The 21913-nt window shown below is 38.2% G+C and overlaps 1 pseudogene; it reads right to left on the reverse strand.

Moving 5' to 3' along the window:
• Window positions 1–17631: 17631 nt before the first annotated feature.
• On the reverse strand, window positions 17632–18784 carry LOC136520341 (transcription factor DIVARICATA-like; annotated as a pseudogene).
• Window positions 18785–21913: the final 3129 nt, after the last annotated feature.

A 21913-nucleotide genomic window follows, 5' to 3' on the forward strand; every position in this document is an offset into this window, starting at 1 on the left:
CCTTAGAAATAGATGTAGACTTATCCATTTTAGGTGGGAGAATAGAATTAGCAACTTGCTGATTTTCAGATTGAACATCATTCAAACTAGCAACGCGTTCTCTATCAGCTTGTATAATTTGAGAAGGGGTCAAAGGTACCAAAGTAATTTTCTTTCCTTTATGCACAAAAGTGTATTTATTACTTCTACCATGGTGTGTAGCATCATTGTCATGTTCCCAAGGATGACCCAATAAGAGTGAATAGGCTTGCCTAGGTACCACATCATAATCAACAGAATCAGCATAAGAACCAATGGAAAATGAAACTCTACAAGTTTGTGTTATCTTTGCTTTATAGAATCATTTATCCACTAAATATGGTATGGACGTGGGTGCGGGCATGTGGTCAAGCCAAGCTTCTTGACCAAATCAGAACTCACCAAATTATTGTAGCTACCTCCATCAATAATGACACATGCTCGATAGTTGCTGATGACAAAGAAAGTCTAGAACAAGTTGTGGCGTTGTAGCTTCTCAGGTTGTTGTACTTGTGTGCTAAGCACCCATTGTACAATGATGCTCCTATAGGCCATCGTGGCCTCATCACGAAGGACTTCGCTGCTCTCCTTATTTGTATCTTTGTCTTCTTCATCTTCAATGTCAGAGGTGCTAATGTAACCATCTTCTATAGCAATGTATGCCCACTAACTTGGGTCATCCTTCTGCACATGACCAATTCCATGGCAGCGGTGGCACTGAATGCCCAAAGTGTGTCCCATCGATGCAATAGATGAGGCACTCTTGGTAGGCACATGCAAAGAATTTTTACCTAAATCTCAAGGTCGTGCGGGAGGTGCCTTAGGTGTAGTAGTAACTCTAGAGGCCGTTGGTTGTTTGGTCGCTGGTGGAGGTGCCCGAAAAGTGGTTGGCTTGGTCAGCCCCAAAGATGGTGTAGAGTGTGGCGTGTATGTGGTGCTGACCTTTCTCTTGCTCTGCTGTTCACGCCCTTGCAATTTCTTTTCTGCAAGCATAGCAAACTGAAACAACTGGTTGACAGTGTGAAATTCTTTATAATCAACAATGTCCTGAATCTCATGCCTCAAACCCGAATAAAAATGACAAATGGAATCTTTGTTCCCCTCCACAACACTACAATGCATCAATCCCTTTTGGAGCTCGCCATAGTAATCCTGTATAGATTTCTCTCCTTGTTCTAAACGCATCAATTTCTTACACAAGTCTCTATGATAAGGAGGAACAAAATGATCACACATAGCTATCTTAAGTTCTTCCCATGTACCAGGTAAAATATTCTGTGTAGCTAGCCTATTCCACCAAATAATGGCAAAGTCCTTAAACTCACTAGTAGCTTGTCGAAGTCTATGTTGCTTAGGAACAAGGTGGGCACTAAACTTTTGTTCTACCATCATCTCCCAATCAAGATATCCCTCAACATCATAATGACCCAAAAAAGATGGTATTGTGAACTTAATCTTAGCATAAGGATCATCGGGCACACGATGATTATTACCTTGATGGTGGTGGACACCACCCATACCTGTCGTGTTGCGGTGAAGACATCGTCGTAATCTTGCTTGTTGGAAGGCTGCTCGATGTATGTTCCCATTGGCATCATACACCATGTCATCTAGCAAGAGACCATCGGTGTTGCTGCCGGAGACGTCGTTGTTGACAGCCACAAAGGTTTCCAACTCAGTAACCTTGTCGGTTACCATGGAAATTTGTTTGTCCAATCTCTCCATGTTGTTGCCAATGTTGAGTTCAATGAGTGTGTTAGTGATGGCCTTCCTGATAGCCTCATTCATCCTTTTTTTGGGCATTCTTTATAGCAACTTGTAGTTGCTCTTGGCTAACACACTCGTTGAAATCCTTGGTATTGTTATCTCTAGTCTGATCATCTCCTGCCATTGTAAACACAAAAATACAAACAAATGGTGAAAATTATCCCTACCAAATGACTATGTGGTTACAGTGGAGTCACTTTTCACAGCAAGTGGAAGCGTCTTACCAAGCTCTTACAAAGTTCTTACCAACGCAAGCAGTGGGTGGATAGAACCGATAGCTGGTTTATGATACCTATGAGGCAGTGGCACCGAGATTGCAAGGGCCTTTTTCTATACTGATCTAAAGAGTTTGTGGAGCTTGGAAGGCACATAAAGAATAATATGTATATTTGGCACACAAGTCAGTAAAAGAAAGTAATGGTAAATTATAGTCCAAACTACTTGTTCTCGTTGCTAGTCTAAAATGTTCCAAGTGCCAGGTGTGTGACAAACAAGTATGGTGGACAGCAAGGTGCCAGGTGTGTGACAAACAAGTATGGTAGATAGCAAGAGCAACACAAACAAGGAACTAGATAGCACACACTAACACAGCTCACCTTGGCCTTCTCTATGTGCTCCTTTAGATATTGTTCCTCTTTTGCCCCTCTCTTTTTTCTATTTTTTGGGTTGTCGTTGTTTTTTTGGGAAACTTTGACTTTCTCTTTTAATTTTTTTGATATTTTTTCACTTAGGAGCACACAAGAAGTAACTACATAAAATTTGAGCTTAAATAAGTGAAAGACGAGGCCTATGGAAAATTCAGAAGATGTGCTCAAAATTTAGGAAAAGCTTTTGGACTCAGAAAGTCGGTCTTTCAAGCTATTTTTCGAAAAACTAATTTTGCCAAACCTAGCAAAGTAGGGGACACATGGTTCCAAAAATTTTTTTGATCGATTTTGATACATGGAACATCGAAATCGGAGTTTGTATGCGAAAGTTATGGTTGTTTTAAGAATTAAGTCCGAAATAGAGGACAAAACAGGAACAATACACATAAAATTGGTCATGGCAGCAAGGATTTGATGGAAAATGATGGGGAAAAACATATGAACTGGACTCTAACACAACCTAACCAACAACAAGACCTCAACTAGGACACAAACTCAACATGACGGACTTTGAAACCAAAATATGCAAAGGCTATGGCGCGGAAGGTTCTAGGATAGAAAAAAATGAGTATGGCACTGGACTATGGGACGAATGTGAAACACTCAAAACTAGGGGATAAATGTGAACCTAATGGTATACCTTAGCTCTGAATACCACTTAATGGGGACAGGGATCCTGATCTTCCGTCAGGTAGAGGTAACTATCGTTGTGGTAGAGAATGACACACCGATCTGGCTTCGGATCGAACTCTACAATCTTAGCACCACAACTCCTCTGGTTATCAACTGAGACATGGATCTAGTTGACCTCGCTAAGAAGGCTAACCCCTGCCTACGCAACGAAGAACACAAGCAAGAACAAGAACGAAAACAACCAAATTGCAGATGAATGATTAATCTCATGATGTTGGGGTCACACAAACCGATGAATGGTGAAACTATTCTTGACAAATTAATCTAAGCAAAACCCCAACCCTAATGGAGGGGTGGTGCCTATTTATGAAGACCCTAGGGTCATGTAAAGACCCTTGGACACGGCCCCTAAGGGCTCACTGACGATACACAGCCCAACGGACAAAAAACAGTGATGCAGCACCCTGATAGATTCTAGGCTCGGACTTGTTTTGATGATTACTGTTGATTCTCATGGAATTTGTTCCTCAAACTGAAGCCATTAGTTATATTATGTAATTAGCTTTCCAACCATATATGGATCACTAAAAACGGAGTTCGGATGCGTCCTGGGTGTTTGTTTTACTACTAAATGGTCCTAAAGGCGAAGGCAGAGTCGAAGTCGAGTTGGGCTGGGCCTCCAGCTTGTGTTGGTCATCCTTGCTAGTCTTCTCCACCTCTATACCTTTCTCCAAGTTCCTCATGACCCTCTCCTTTGTTCCTAATCAAGATAACATCATTAGGTAGTAGTATATTCTCAAAAGTATGAAAAGGAGCTGACGCATTTGAGCTCGGGTCATTGGACCTTGCATAACGGTTGGAGGATCAGCGGGCACATCCGAAGGAGTGATGTCCTCATCAAGTTGACTACATCAATGGGGAAGTCTAATGAGTTGCAATGCTCCATCTCACAGTGTGATATATATTTATCTATTCAAATATCTTGATGAGCTACTACAACATAAATGATCATGAACATTTCGAATCTTGTAATATATGCATATCTTTTCTTGTGATATGGTACATAATAGTTTTATTTGGTACCGATGTACCAAATGAATGTCAGTGTAAGTAATTTTGTTAATTGGGAGTATACAACTAGGTTAGTGTGTGGTTGGTTTGGTCTTCCCTATTTTCTTGAGAAGTTGTTTCAAATGATCTGAGAAGATATGAAATGCATGTTGTCAGATATATGGGACAGGGGTACCTCCACCGCCCATATATGTGACAATCGCTAGGCTATCGGCCCAACAGCCATCAAAGAGGAGGCCCGTAAGGGCTGATGCGATCGACCAACATGAAGATCAAGGCAATCCAAGGCGGGCGTATTTGGATGATAGCTAGGATCATTCTGTTGCGCATATCGTGTAACAAACTAGGGAACCAATCTATTAGCCTAATCACCCTCATTGTAACCCGACCCCCTCTACCTATATAAAAGAGGGTAGGGACCTCAGTCTCAGGATCCATCTTCCACCATTCCAATCTACTATGTAGCTAGGAGCAACAACCCCTGTAATTGAGCATATGAACACAAGAGCAGTTGCACCACTAGAGTAGGGTTTAGTGCGCCACCCACCCCAAACTAGTAAAAATATTTGTGCCTCATGTGCTACCATCTGATTCCGTCTATGCGATCACGTTGCTGGATATTTGCCAGAGGAAAATAATCTGACACATGTTTTCTTTAGACCTTCATGATTTATGTATGCATGCAGGATAGATTTCACTAACTAATTTGTAAATAAATGTTTTTGATTGTGTCATAGATGCGTCTTTGTTGATTAGTCGCAAACCACTAGTGGACTTTTTATCAAAGGCTATAAGTGCTCATTATATAGTTGACACAAAAGACCAAGAATTAGAGTTAACCTCAGTAACTTAGTGTCTTAAATATTAAAAAACCATTTTATCCTCATATATTTGCACTTTCATTTCACCTTGGGTTCAACGAGCTCACAAACCAATAATAGAAATACAATAAATGGAATAGTTATGTTCATCTTCGAAAGTAATATGTCCATATAATGGTATTCCTAAATATAGTATATGTAGATTGAAATGTGAATGTACTTAATTAGTGTCCATGTTAACATAAACCTACTTATTCATAAAAGTTTCCTCAATTTAACAAAAAACCAAACTACTTTAGACTCAAGGTATACTAGTTGTGGTTCATCAAAAGGAAGCACACTTATCATAGTAGAAATGTGCATACCTGTGATGAATTTTTACTAACAAATCAAAATCATGTCACAAAACAATGCATAGTTATGATAATTTTTTTTTGTTTCACCATAGATCATTAGTGATGGGCCTTGGGCACTGACTATTTGCGATGAACTATGATGACATCACAAATATTGTCATTGAACACCACATTATATCATCATAGATCACACGCGCCACTTGCATTACTCATCTATGACGCTTTGTTTTTGAACCATAACAAACATGACTTCGACACTAAGCCAATCACTCATATATGACGCTCTATTTTCAAACTATAACGAACATCTCTTCATCATTAAACCATTTAGAAAGACACAAGTGTTAAAATGTCTATCTTTTTGATAATGTTTTTTAGAAAACTCAAAAAACACAAAAAAATAAGTTTCTCTCGAAACTTAAATCACAACGTTTAGCTCACAAAATGTCTCGCAACCATTTCAATACACACTCACTTTGAGTATTTTTAAATATTATATTGTATGTTTTGAATACTAAGTGTACTCAAATAAATAATGTTTCAACTATAAAAGTTTTAAATTAGCAGTACAACTTTGGTATGCGATGTGTCTCGATCTGAGATTGTTTAGAAATATCAAAAACTTAAATCTCAAAATATATGAATTTAAATAAATATTTGAGACTCCAAGCAACTTCAAATAAAAACTTATCAACAATAGAATAATAGATTAGGTCGGCCTCTAAATTTGGTATGAACCCCATGAACATTCAAGGTTGTTTGAAAACTTAAAATTTTGAAATATGTGAACTTAAAACAATATTTTGGGACACTAAATGGTTTCAAATCAAAATCTTTTCAACTAAATAGTGATAGATTGCGTGGACAACCACAATTTTAATCAAAATCTTTTAACTAAATAGTCATTGATTACGTGGATAGCTACAATTTTAATATAAAGTTTGTCTTCATTCAACTTGATATAGAAAATTTATGAATTATTTTTATGCATCTTCAAAAAATTAGAAAAAAATTGTCTAAACTAGTGCCATGTGAAATTGTAGGCTGACCTTGCCGGGGCCACCATGCTACATATTTCTTGGTCCACCATAACATTTACAACAAACATAAAAAAACCCAAAATGAGAATAGATGTTAATCCTTAACCTTCAACTTTGGTATTAACCATATGAGCATTCTACAACTTTGGTATTAACCATATGAGCATTCTAGATAGTTTAAATTTTCTAAATTTTGAATTTGAAATTATAAGTTCTTAAAACACATATTTGGAACTCTGAACAACTTTTCGAGGACAATGTTGTAGACTATATTGATAACAAGAACTTTGGTATAGACCATGTCTAACATCTGAGATTAGTCGCCTGTAGTAGTTGTGAAGTTGGCCCATGTAGCCCAAGTGGCACATGTGGAGTTGTTGGTGGGTTTCGTACCACCTTGGAAGTTTATGAGGGTGAGGGCCAATTATAAGCCTTTTCGTTCCAAACGTAGCGCCTCCCGGTTAACTCTTTTACACGAAGCGAGGACGAAAATATAAGAGAGGTGCTACGTGTATGCAAGCCCATTCCACATGTGAAGCTAGGCCATATAAGTAGTTTTGGACATGGGGTGTTACATATGGTATCGCAGCATCAACCCTTGTTGCATGTGCCCGTGGAGGGGTGTACCAAGGGGTCATCCTGGACATCTGCCATATATATGTGGTGAGCTACTGAGGGCATTAGCCCTTAAGGGTGGTGAATGTAACACTCCAGCCCATTAGTAACATGTAGTAGTTGTGAAGTTGGCCCATGTTGCCCTAGTGGCACATGTGGAGTTGTTATTAGTGGGTTTAGTACTACCTTGGAAGTTTAAGAGGGTAAGGGCCAGCTTATAAGCCTTGTCGTTCTAAACATAGCACCTCTGGGTTAACCCTTTTACAAGAAGGAAGGACAAAAGTGTAAGAGAGGTGCTACGCGTATGTAGGACCATTCCACGTGCAGAGCTAGGCCAGCTTAGCAGTTTTGGATGTGGGGTGTTATAGCTTCAAATTTTAAATTTCAAAATCAGTAAATTTGTTTACACTAGAATTTGGAAGGAGGATCTTAGAAGCTCAAGAGCTCCCAAAATCATGTCAGCGAGGAATCGATTGCGTGCGGATCAAAACCAGTTGATTCAGATATAACACTAGAATCAACTTTCTTTAAATAGCGCCAACAGATAACGACAGAGGCTATGATCGGCGCTGGAATAAGACATGCTAGACTCTACAAGAAGGGAAAGATTAGAGTCCAAGTTATCTTAATTTAGGAATGTTTTTATTATGCCAAAGATTGTATTGAGTCATACTCGAATAGGGTTCGTTTTAGGCTCCGGGTATAAATACCAAACCCCGGCTATTGTAAAAGGACAACAATCAATCAAATACAAGTCAATTACTTTTTTCGGCTCCGACCACCCCTTAGGAGTAGGAGTAGAGTAGATCTCGGCAAGTTATTCAGCGAGTACGGCTGCATCGATCTAGTTAACCTCCACTACTTGTCTGTAAGTACTGTCATGGTTTATACCTCTGTTCATATGGCTACATCGATCCGATCGACCCCCACTGCGAGTCTGGTATTGGCTAGTTATCGACTCTTATCTAATTCAAGTATGGCCTATGTGATTCTGCCTCACACCCCACTGCTTGAATTAGATCAAGGTCAAGTTATCGGCTCTACCTTAGTATGGTAGTCTTTGGTAGATTCATTAAGTTGCCGATATTGCTTATTGCTTTCATCGTTCATCTAATTACAACAATATCACTCTGCCCGATTGAGATTGATCTGGATCGGCCTTATATCTTGTTCAACTCATCGTTTGCTAATTTAAAGTTGATCTAATCTATACCTTAAACGATGAATTATGCTTTTATCAACTGTTTTACATCAATCTTAATCGTGCATAGCGTGCGGTTAAGGCATGCCCGATCTTGAGTAGATCTATTGGTTAATGAAAACCGTTCCATGGCCCATCATCATGGCCTATGGGATTCTGCCTCTCACCCCACTATTGGCACTATGGAGTGGGGATTGTTAGTTGGTAGACCTATTCTTGGGAGGTATGACCTTAACTGTGTGCTATGCCTGAATCGGCTATTTAGCCGATATCGAGTGTTTTCACGAATAGTTCACATTACAAGATCATTGAAGTAGAGATAAGTTGAAAGATATGTTAGTCCCATGATCTTATTATTGTATTACGGCCTGTATGATTCTACCTCATGCCCCACTGATATTAGTAATGAGTTAGGGTCATCGAGTCTATTGTTGTTACTATGGCCTACATGATTCTACCTCATGCCCCACTAGTCATGGCGATGGATGAGATCTAACATGTTCATTAGATTTATCTTTATTAAATGGTTAAGTGATGTTGAATTGTCTCTTTATATAAAAAGGAGTTCGGTTACTTATAATCATTGGCTCAGTATAAACCGATCATCATTGATATCTTATTGCCATTGATTAATATTTGCTTAAATAATATTTGTCCTGAATGATAACCGATTCTTCTTACACGACCCCATGAGCTTTAATCGATTTATTCTTATGAATATGCTGGAATCGACTATTTAGTCGATCTCCTCTCATATTGGCTCTTAGAGCCGCACATTCAGAACTGTCTGGCAACACCGGCACATTTTGCCCTTAATTACTGATGAGCTTTCTCTCCTTGTCAATTGCAGGGTCAAATTGACTAGCACGTCTCAGGAGGATTACGCAGGATCGACCACCCTTGCGCTGAAGCTAGGTGGATCTGCTCCATCGAGCGGACCCTTCCGGCTTGCTGCGTGTGTCCTCGGCACGGAGACGAAAATTCTATGTCGACAAAATTAAAATAATATTTTGGGACTCTAAATAGTTTCAAATCAAAACCTTCTCAACCACAAAGTTGTAAATTGCATTGATAGCAACAATTTAAAGATAAAGTTCGTCTCCATCCAATTTTATGCGAAAATAATGAATTTTTATGCAACAATCAAAAAATTGGAAATAGAACAAAAATAGATGCACCATAAATTTTAATATTTTTATATATATTTGATCAAAGTTAAAAATATTTTACTTCTCAAGAATTGAGAATAATATTATTTTGGGACTAAGGGAGTATTTGCTAGTTGTTTTCAATTAAAATTTCTTATGTATTTCTATATTTAAGTTTTGAGTAAGTTGTTTGGCCCTAAAAAAATCTCTAAAAATATGAAACATCTAAATTCATGATTGAAAAACTAGTATTTTGTCATGTATTTATTTCTATATATATGCTTAGGTGAAATCAAAAGTTTATTAACAAAGCACTTGCTAAAAATTTAAGTTTAAATTCAAAAATAAATCTAAAATTATTCAAAATGAGTTTATTAATTCTAAATTTACTTTCAAATTGAAACTTAATTTTGAGCATGTCACTTGTTTAGAAACTTTAGATTTCACCTAAGCATATACATAGAAAAAATTAAATAAACAAAGTAATTTTTCCTAACTAAGCAACTTTGATTCTATCTTCTAACGACGTAGATACATCTTATCAAAATATGTGATCTAAAATACTCCCCCTGTCCCAGAATAAATAGATTTGTAGCAAGCTTAGGACAGATTAGTATGAAAATGAAAAGATCATACTACCCTTAATTAACTAGAGTAATTGCACACTGATCGGCGATTGTTCTAATATCACACTAATTGTAGCATTTACTACACGCATTCAGATGCAGAAACTCAACACTGGATTAGAAGATGGGCGGAGTGTAGTAAATGCGAGGAGACTTCAAGAAAAAATAAATGAGCTAGTGGACCATTTAACATCGTAGAGATTGATTTATTTATAGACAAATTCTCGAACAGTAATTTATTTAGGGATAGAGCAAATATATACTATTTTTTATCTAGCTACCAGTAAAAAACCATCGTAGAAAAATACTCCCTCCATCCCAAAAATGTGACATTCTAGGATTGAGTTTGTCCCAGAAAGAGTGTCGTTTTAGCCTCCCAATGGTGGGTCTCACCTCCTCTATCTATCCACTCGTCCTCTCCCATCTCCTCTGCTCATCCTTCATGGTGCCTGTCTTCATCCCCACCCCAAGGTGGTGCCCATCTCTACCTCCACCACAGGTCGAGCCTCCTCCTCTTCACTAATGGTGGGATCTAATGCCCTCACTCCTTTTCTGTGCTGTGATTCAGCACCCTCCCTCATCTTTCTCCATTAGGGGTCCCCTTCCCCTTCTCCATCATCGCCCCACCGCCTCTTGTCCACCACCGGCGAGGGCTAGCGTAGCCTCGAGACAGAGATGCTACCACGCTGGGAGAGGCTCATGCGCCAGCATGGAGGAGCATTAGGAGAGGCTCATCCGAGCGCAGGGGTCGACCGACAACAAAACCCAAAAAATGATGTTTTGTCATGCATGCTTTGAAAATATGAAATTTGAATGCAGATTATGCTCATGATGGGCATGGTTACTAATATGCACGACTAGGTCATGACAAGGCCAAGATAAAATGAAGAGGGAGGGAGCTTAGCGGCTGGACATGTGTGTAACACCCTAAAAATTTCATGTTTTTAAAATAGGTTAAAATGATTTAATTTGATATTTTTGTGTTCATAAAATAATAGGAAAAATAATATTTTTCATTAAATTAAAATTTATCATAAGGCTTAGCAACATTTTTGTGCATTCATGCTGGCACATATGTTTTATTGTACTGTGTGGATTTGACCAAAGTTCAAATTATCTCAAACCAAGTTTGAAAATGGATTTGAAAATAGTTTTGAAAAAAAGAGAAAAGGAAACTCTCACTCTCCCTCCCTCTTGAGTACGACATGTAACTACACTTGCTTTACTTTTTAAATCATAGGAAAAATCCTGGATGGGTACCAGATTGCTAGAGTTTTGAGGAATTAGGCTTGTGATCAACCAGTTAGTTGTCCCTATGGAATTAAAGTCTTCACCTGAAGATCGAAGTTGTCTTTCTGCTATTTGCTATCTAAGTTTATATTCTTTATACTAAGTACATTATATATTGAGCATTGTCTATTAATATTACCCTTATTTGTAGCTATATGTGAGATTTAACTTCCTAGGCTCACATATGATGTGTATCTGGTTTTGTTTTTAAAAATGGGTGCTATAAAGTGGTATTAGAGCAATGTTGACTGTAGGACACAAGCCTAGTTGAAACTTGTTGTTCTAAGGTTTAGAAGTTGCTACAAAAACCCTTACTCTATGAACCTTGATATTTTCTTCTCTACTATATCTCTACCCATGCTATTCATCTCTCCCTTGGTGCTTATTTTAAAGTCTTTGTTCTCATTTTCACTCCTTGACTTGATATGCTTTTAGAATTGTTCCTCATCACCTTCTTGCATAATCTAAAGATGAGTCTTAGGATTGTTACCCCTAGTACAATGAGGATGACAATATAGCAAGTTGAGTCAATGATTGAGTTGTGCACCTTTATTTCTTTGTTGAATTATCATTATGCTTATACTTGTTTTGAATCTTGGTAATGCGTGCAATGATCTTATGGGGTTTGCCCATAATTTCATTTAGTTTATAGGCTTAAGATATAGGTACTAATAAAATAAATAGTCGGGTTTTTGTTATCTCCTGTATTCTCTATCCTGTCTTTTAGAGCAACCTGTCTTTATCGGCTTATATCTCTATTTTTGGATGACCAAAAATCATGACAAAATTCTAGACAATAGTAGACTTCAATATCTTTCTCAGACCTCAAGAATCACCCTGATAGCTATTTTGTTTTAAGAGTTACGAAAATCACAAGGTGATACATCTGTGCTGTCTGAAACCTAGAACAGTTTCTGTTGTGCACTATTTTCGACTACCTAAACTGCAGAATTTAGAAAAGTGTTCTATAAGGAAGTTGTAGGGAATTTCATCATCTTTCCAATGGTATAAAGTACGACGTCATTGGATTCACAAGCTATGGCTGTTTTAGTGCACTGCTATTTTTCTAGTCGTAAGGAATTCTAGGTTACTTGTTCCTACTTATGCACATGCTCACCCAGAAGAAGATGCAAGCTACTCTTTGGTGTCCCCTAGTTTATCTATTCTTAAGGGGGTAGCCAAGATAAAGAAGTTGCAAGATGAAGGTTTCATATGATCTAGTGCTTCACTTGGAAGCATTAGCTATATCCATGATGGAGAGGTCACTATCGAGTGCAGGCACCTTTTCTCAGGATTTATGATTTATTGGATCATCTACAAGGAGCTCGTGGATTCATTGATCTACGATTCAAGCTATCATCAATTGAGAGTTCAATCTTCAACATACCAAAGACAAGTAGGCATTGATGACATAGGAAGGAGATATTCAACAACTACAGTTGGTTCTACTGAGTCTTAGGAAATCCTAAGCATGACAAGAAGGTTTGGATTGGAGAAAGTTAATAGTGTGATTGGAAACCACCCAAGGTTGTAAGAGAGAACTCAGAGTTTTCAATGAGATTTGGTTAGAGGTTCAAGGGAGGTTTATCCATGATCATCAAGGTATTGATAGTGTTACTAGAGAAGGTTTTAAGTTTGGATCAAGAGACGTCAGCTAAGTATTTGATGGAAAAAGAGAGAGGTTGAAGTAAAACCTAAGTATTAGCTTTGCCAGATCAGGACAAGAGCTTTATATCCACTTGGATGCACTCTATCAAGGTGTGGGATGTGTCCTTATGCAAGAAAACATGAGATGGAACATCTGATGTATGATTTGGAGTTATCCATTGTGGAGCATGGAAATACTATCTTCTTGGACGTAAAAGTGACATCTAGGTGGGTAATAAGAATCTAAAGGACATTTTCACTAAGATGGTTTTGAGCTTGTGACATCATTGTTGGATTGAAGTAATCAAGGTCTTATGACTTAGAAAAGTGTCATCACTTGGAGAAGCAAAGTCATGGCTGATGCCCTTAGCAAGAGAGAGTTATGCTAAGAAGATTTGGACGACACCATGGATTTAGAATTGTGTTTGAGAGTTGAGCAACTTAACCTGAGCATCTATGGTCATTAATGTTTTAAAGTTGGTAATAGAACCTACTTTAGATCTAGAAAGTAAGAAGGCTCTGTTGGAAGGTGAATATTTTAAAGAGAATTGGTATTATGGATTAAAAGGGAAAGGTGGCCTAGTGACTGGAGTTACCTGAGTATTGTTTGGAGTACCTGTCAGGATCTTGGAATCAGTTTGGCAAGTCAGTTGGAGTAAGGTTAACAGGTATGCAAAGTAAAGAAGAATCCAAAGGTGGAGAATCTGCATCTCTTTTGTCACCACCTCTACGAATCTCGGGGACGAGATTCATCTTAAGGGGGTAGAATTGTAACACCCTAAAAATTTTATGTTTTAAAAATAGGTTAAAATGACTTAATTTGGTATTTTTGGTTCATAAAATAATAGGAAAAATAATATTTTTCATTAAATTAAAATTTATCATATGGCTTAGCAACATTCTTGTGCATTCATGCTGGAACATATGTTTTATTGTACTATGTGGATTTGACCAAAGTTCAAATTATTTTAAACCAACTTTGAAAATGGATTTGAAAATAGTTTTGAAAAAAGAGAAAATGAAACTCTCACTCTCCCTACCTCTCCCTAGTTTTTGGGCTGCTAGCCTAGCCGCAAAGCCCATCTCCCTTTTCTTCGCACACCGGCCCAACTGCCCGACACCGTGTCTCCCCCCGCGCCGGTCCAATCCGCATGCAGCGTCGCTTGCGCATTCCCCTATCCTCTCTCTCTTCTAGATTGGGCCCACACATCAGCAGGAGTCCTCTTCCTCCCCAAGTCGTTATTGACCCAAAGTCTGCTCCATCGTTGCCGAGAGCCCCACGTCGCCACGCCTCCATGCCTTGCCATGCACATGAAGCTCCCCACCCCCATAAATATCAAGCTCGCATGCACCGCTTCCATCCCGAGCACCCACCGCCCCCTCACATAACCCTAGCATAGCCGCCACCTCATGCTCGTAGCGCTACCACTATGCTAAACCCTAGCACTGCCATTGTTGTCGCCTTGCCGAGCCACTCGCCTTCAATTTTGTTCGTGGTGAGTTCGTCGTGTCCTGCTTTCCATCCCTGTGCTCTCAGTTTTCTCTGCCCTGGCCCGTAGGCCCTTCTCCAAAAACACCGGCGAGGTTCTCTGCTCTCCGGCCATGGCGCCGCCGTCATCTCCCTGTGCACCGGTGACTTCATCCCTCCCTTTGATTCTAGCCGTCGGATCCACAATCAACGGATCAGATTAGACCATACCCTTCGACCGATAGTTTTTCAAAAGAACCCTCGTATTTTTGTAGATTTGAACCTGCCGTCCCTATACTTTTGCTAAAGAGACACCTCGACTTTGGAATAATCTAACCCATAGTCCATGGCACACTTCCAGAATATGTTTTCCTATTGTGAAACCATAGTTTCTTTCTAGTAGATTCAAAATACATTTTAATCTATTTACAGTTTTGCCACTAGTTTTCTTTAGGCCATAATTTCTCCATTTTGACTCTGATTTGATCTGTTCAAGTTGCGTTAGATTCGTAATTGCATAATCTACATGTTTATCTTACTATTAAATATAATTTCAACTTTTGAAATTTGAGGTTAGATTTAATCTATTATTTTAAAGGAAATCTTGTTTAAATTATAACTTTTTCGTTATAGCTCCGATTAGAGTGCTTTTCGCGTCTATGTGTTCGTAGCGAGACATAGATTTGTTTTACAAACTTTTCATCTTGATTTTATGTTTGGTATACTATTCTAATTTAGATCTATTGTTTGCTTCGTGTATGATTGCATGGATGCTTGTGTGGTGCTTTATGATCATGTCTAGTCGGTGAGCTTTGCGTTGGTGATATAAAAGAAGTTGGTGATCCAGAAGAAGTCCTTTGGAGGTTACAATTCAAGAAGAAGGATCGGAATTTAAGGCAAGTATAGCATGGGATCTTCCTAGTTGTCCTATACACCTTTAATCACTTAATTCATGCTGTATGTGTCTACCTTGATTACCACTAAGGATTTCCTAATAGTTTGTACCTTGTGCCTTGATACCTTTGGGGTATTGCATTGGGTAGTATGATGCTAGTGCTCAACTACAACCATATCTTGTAACTTGACTAATGGTATATGCAATAAACATTAAAAGATGCTTTTTAGCAACATGGAACAAGGGGGCTAGAGCATTGGGTTGTTTTTATGGTGCTCTAGATTCCTCTCCCTAAGGACTTATCTATAAGCAAACATTCAGGACTTATAGTATAGCTGTGAGGGCTATATGGCTCTGGCTTTAGCAAAGTATGAGGACCTTTTCTAGCTTATTAGAGGTTACCTTTATGGCATAAGAATGGCTTGCCAAATCAGGTATAGTGCGACCTCTGTCCCTTATGTATAGGTTGCACGTCATTGTGCCATTGGGAAGGGGGGCTCTATATCTGTTTGCCGAGTGAATCTAATAGCCCTAACTTGTTAGACAAACCTTTGAAAGGCTTCATAGTGAACCCTACTGACCTTCCTTGATAGTGGGTCAAGAGGTTGGCCGCCTCGGGCAAAAGGGTAAATCATGACTCATAGTGAAAGTGTACAACCTCTGTAGACTATAAAACTGGTATATCAGCTGTGCTCATGGTCACGAGCGGCCTTGGACCCTTACAGAATAGATGATGAACACTGATAATACTAATGACAAAGATACTCACTAATGGTTACTGTTTATGCTATTCATTATTCATGTTTACCTGATCATGTGTTTATGTGGGCTTGTGAATAAACTTGTTGCCACCCAATTGCTAAAAGATCACTCAATAAAAGCTAATCACAATTAAACCAATGTTAGCCTTTTAAGCCTCATGAACCCCATGTTATATTTCTTGAGTACGATATGTACTTATGCTTGCTTTACTTTTTAAATCTTTGGAAAAATCTCTGATGGGTACCAAATTGCTAGAGTTTAGAGGAATTAGGCTTGTGATCAACCAATTAGTTGTCCCTATGGAATTGGAGTCTTCACCTGAAGATCAGAGTTGTCTTTCCACTGTTTGCTATCTTAGGTTATATTCTTTATACTAAGTATGTTATATATTGAGAATTGTCTATTGATATTACCCTTATTTGTATCTATATGTGAGATTTAACTTCCTAGGCTCACATATGGTGTGCATCTGATTTTGTTTTTAGAACCGGGTGCTACAATGTGCTTGCCTGATTTGGGAGTTTACTTGAGCACCTTGTAGTGGTACTTTTAGAGGAGAGCAAGGGGAGTCATCATACGAACACCTGAGAGGTTGTCCGACCCCCTTCTCCCTCTCTTACATCTCTGGCATTTATGTTCTTGTATTCCAACATGTCATGATAGAGCAAAGGAGCAAGCTGCTAGGTTCTTTCAATGGCCGCCTAACACATCAAGTGGCCTACCAACGATGCCAAAGGTGTTTTGGCCCTCTTCCATTGTCTCAATCTTGAATCATTGTGTTTTTAGTTCTACATAGTACCAACACATCTTGTTAAATAGGTCAGGTGGTCTCCTAACCACATTCATGGTAGATTGATCCTCTACTGTTTCACTTGCTATAATATTTCTTCCTTGACCATGTTATTGAAGAAAGGTCATTATAGGAACCTAGCCTTTGTCTTGTTGTCCTCCTCGCCATTTATACTATTAATATATCTTTGTGGTGTTGATTATTTAATTGTATCCTTCATGTTTCATCTTGTTATGAATTTATCCCTTGTTTGGATTAGCTAGTAATATTTAGATACTTGAAAATTTAATGTCATAATCTCAATTGATTCCATGCAAAAATTCCAAAACCATAGAATACTCCAAAGTGAAATAGTACAACAATGTAATGTGCGGCATGCCACCCTCTCTAGAGGAACAAGTTGCATACATGGGTGCATTGTTTAAGATCAGTTTGTACATGGGAGTCTTACATTTCCTTAGTCTTAGATATATGCCTATGAAATTCTCATGCTCTACTTCTCTAATCTGTCTAATGTCTAAGCGATCAATATGTATTAGAGTATAAGTCCCACAACCAACCATTAAAACAATCAAATAATATAAAATAGGATAATTATAAGAATAAATAAATAAGCTCAATGTAATATTGATTCTGACATAGCCAATACACCAAACTAAATAAAATGCCACAATGAAACAAGACACATACATTAATTTGAACGTACCAGACAATATTTCATGACAACTAAGTTGCTCACACTCTAGCATAAGAGAATACTATGATGGTAAACCCACATATATAGGATGAGCAAATAGGCCACCATGCAACTTGGCATACTAGATGGTGTATAAAACCTAGTTCATGTCCGCCTTCATCATCCACTGAATATCAAGAAGATCTCCTAGCTTATCACTAGTCCAGTCCAAGTGGCCCCCATCTGCCTCCATGGTTGGAGCCATAAAGAACTACTAGCTCCCATCTGCTCTTGTTGCAGACCAATAGCCAAGGTGGCCATCTGGCTACTACTGCTACTTCCATGGTAGTGTGGTATAGGAATGGTGACCAAGCCTAGGCATTATTCATGGAAGTAGGATGTCCACTAAAGCTATAGTGATTTATGTTGTAGACACCTCCACCAAAGGTGGGCCCCTTCTAGATAGAAGCATTTGTCTACGACAAGGGCTCAAAATCATAAAGTTCAATGTCATTGATGCTATAACGCTGCTTATTGGTGCCATTTTCTTTCCTGAGGAAGTACTTTTGAGCATGGCTAGAAACCTACACCGGGGACTTGGTAACAAATTGCTTAGAGATGTTCTTCCAATTTCCATGACCGTACACATGTAGACCATGGAGGAATTGCCTACAATGAGATAGAGTTTGAAGTGAACTAATTAGGCAAAAATTTAGATTCCATTTCCATATATATTCATGATTGGTAAAAAATATTATATAAACACCTCATAATAGTAATACCTCATAACCTATGCTTAATAAGGGTATTAAAACTTCATGTGACAAGCATTAAAAATTTGTATGAGTTCCTTTAAGGATCTAGCAAATAACTAACCTATGCTCGTCTATGGTCCAAAACCTCCTGGTGTGTTGGATCTCCTTCCGAGGAGTGGGCTTCCTCTGTGGAGTCTCCTTCACATTCCTTGTGCCAAACATCTCCACTTTTTTATAACCATCAAATGCTTTCATGTTGCCCATGGATGGATTCCCCACAAACACCCCAAAGGGTTGATTCATGAGGTTGCTACTTGCTTCCACATGCTGGTTGCCGCTCTGCAATGTTTGCATCATCTCCACCATGACATCAACATACAAGTTGGTTACCTAATGCTTCTCCTTGCTAGGGAACATTGCCTGGAGCTCATCCACAATTTGATTGTGCTTCTTGTTCATATCACTAGCACCATTGTTGTTGGTGTTGTCCCTTACAATGAGGGATTTCACAATCTTGATCTCAGAGGCACTCCACTGTCCCTTGAACTTGAGATTCATGTGGTTGAGTACTACGCAACAATTGGTAGTTTGAGCTAAGAACGAGGGTTGGTGGGTTGTGGAGATTGGCAAACACCAAGGCTAGTATATTATAGGCCTCATGTGAATCTTTTTGTCCTAATTTTGATTAATTGGACAATTGACTTTGATATAAAGGCAAAATTGAGATTTTGATAACAAAGTCAAAGAATATTATACACCCTATATATAGTATATCTCTACTTGTGTGACTCTTTTTCTTAAATGCATTAATATTTAGTGCTAGAAGTTGCTATAAGCTCCATATACACATTGTCAACTTGCCAACGCCAACAATTTTCCTATGCAGAGCACAAACTTGAGAGTAGAAAAGGTAGAGAAACACTAGTGCAGTCTGTTTGGTTGTAGAGGTGAGGTTCCAAGGCAGACCCATGTGCGACCAAGTATGTTGCCATTGAGGGGGTGACATGTGTGGTCATGCATGGCCATGCCACCACTAAAGCCATTCCTAGTCACACAGGATAGAATGATGCCAGCATGTAGTTTAGCTACTATTAGTTGACTACATCGTCAATGGAGAGGTCTAATGAGTTGCAATGCTCCATCTCACAGTGTGATATATATTTATCTATTCAGATATCTTGATGGGCTACTTCAACATAAATGATCATGAACATTTCCAATCTTGTAATATATGCATACCTTTTCTCGTGATATGGTACATAATAGTTTTATTTGGTACAGATGTACCAAATGAATGTCAGTGTAAGTAATTTTGTTAATGGGGAGTATACAACTACGTTAGTGTGTGATTGGTTTGGTCTTCCCTATTTTCTTGAGAAGTTGTTTTCGAATGATCTGAGAAGATATGAATTGCATGTTTTCTTCAGACCTTCATGAGTTATGTATGTATGTAGGATATATTTCACTAACTAATTTGGTAACAAATGTTTTTGTTTGCGTCATAGATGAGTCTTTGTTGATCAGTCGCAAACCACTAGTGGTCTTTCTATCAAAGGCTATAAGTGCTCATAATATAGTTGACACAAAAGAGCAAGAATTAGAGTTAACATCGGTAACTTAGTATCTTAAATATTCAAAAACCATTTTTATCCTCATATATTCGCACTTTCATTTCACCTTGTGTTCAACGAGCTCACAAACCAATAGTAGAAATACAATAAGTGGAATAGTTATGTTCGTCTTCGAAAGGAATATGTCCATGCAAAGGTATTCCTAAATATAGCATATGTAGATTGAAATTTGAATGTACTTAATTAGTGTCCATGTTACACATAAACCTACTTGCTCATGAAAGTTTCCTCAATTTAACAAAAAACCAAACTACTTTAGACTCAAGGTATATTAGCCGTGGTTCATCAAAAGGAAGCACACTTACCATAGTAGAAATGCACATATCTGTGATGAATTTTTCCCGACAAATCAAAATCATGTCACAAAACAGTGCATAGTTATGATAAAATTTTTGGTTTCACCATGGATCATTGGTGATGGGCCTTGGGCGCTGACTATATGCGACGAACTATGATGACATCACAAATATTGTCATTGAACACCACATGATATCATTAAGGATCAAAACGGTCAGAAACAGTCGGAAAACCCCTAAACCGTTTTCTACTTTTACATTTGAATACGAAAACGAAATCGAAAGCGGTAAAGCTAGACACGAAAACGATCACGAACTTATGGAATATCGAGAATTTCGAAAGTGAACCAAACCGAGCGGAATGATATCGAACACGGTCAGTATACAAAAAATCAATGTGTAATACTGACCCATAGGACTTGAGTTTTTCCTCATGCTAAAATTCACTAAAAGTTTAATTTTTTAAATTTTTTTACAACAAATTAAAACTTGGTGAACTTATTTTCTGCAAAACTATTTGGAAAATCTTTTTCCAAAAACATTATGTAACCCCTTCCTAGATTTTCTAGGAATTACAAAAGTTGTCACAATAATACAAAATCTTTGGGCTAATTTCTCCTCCCTCCTCTCCCTACGCTTGGCCAAAGAGCCCACTTGGCCCGATGGCTGCTCAGCATGGCAGGCTGGCTGGCAGGCAGCAGCAGCCAACTCCCACGCTCCAAGCAAGCTGCAAGTGCCAGCCGTAGGTGCCCTTCTAAATTTGTCCCACCTTGCTTACACAAATAAGATTGAGAGTCACTGGTGTATATAAGAACATCCAGGGGGCAGGAAACGCTCAAAGCCACAGCCCACTCCGTAGCGTGCCTTTCTATCGTCTGCTTTAATTGAGCTGGCCTGTGCCTAAGATTGGGTTCCTGTTTGGGCCAAATTCGGTTTAAACCGAAATTTGAATTTGTGATGTTCCGAATTAAAAGTAGAAATCGATCAAAAAATGTCTAAACCGTCTTTGTTCCAATTTTGAATTTGGCGTTCTGAATTTTGAACCAAATTCAAATTTGTTTGAAAATATGAATTTGATTGCATCAAATGTAGAAAACGATGTAGTTCGGTACAGGATATTTCCGTACTGTTTTCATCCTTAGATATCGTCATAGATCATAGCGCCACTCGTATTACTCATCTATGACGCTTTGTTTTCGAACCGTAACAAACACGACTTCGACACAAAGCCAATCACTCATGTGTTTCGAACTATAACGAACACATCTTCGTCATTAAACCATTTAGAAAGACACAATTATTAAAATGTTTGTCTTTCTTAATAATGTTTTCTAGAAAACTCAAATAGCACAAAACAATTAAATTTCTCTCAACTTAAATCGCAACACTTAGCTCACAAAATGTCTCGCAACCACTACAATACACACTCACTTTTGAGTATATATATCATGCTATCTTTTTGCATGAGTATTTTTCAATATTATAATGTATATTTTGACTACTAAGTGAACTCAAATAAAAAATGTTTTGGCTATAAAAGTTTTAAATCAGCAGTACAACTTTGGTATAGAATGTGTCTCGATCTGAGATTGTTTAGAAATATAGAAAACTTGAATCTCAAAATATATGAATTTAAATAAATATTCGAGACTCCAAGCAACTTCAAATAAAACTTATCAACAACAGAATAATAGATTAGGCCGGCCCCTAAATTTGGTGTGAATCCCATGAACATTCAAGGTTGCTTGAAAACTTAAAAT

The sequence above is a fragment of the Miscanthus floridulus genome, chromosome 18 (genome assembly GCF_019320115.1).
Source record: "Miscanthus floridulus cultivar M001 chromosome 18, ASM1932011v1, whole genome shotgun sequence".
Taxonomy (NCBI): Eukaryota; Viridiplantae; Streptophyta; class Magnoliopsida; order Poales; family Poaceae; genus Miscanthus; species Miscanthus floridulus.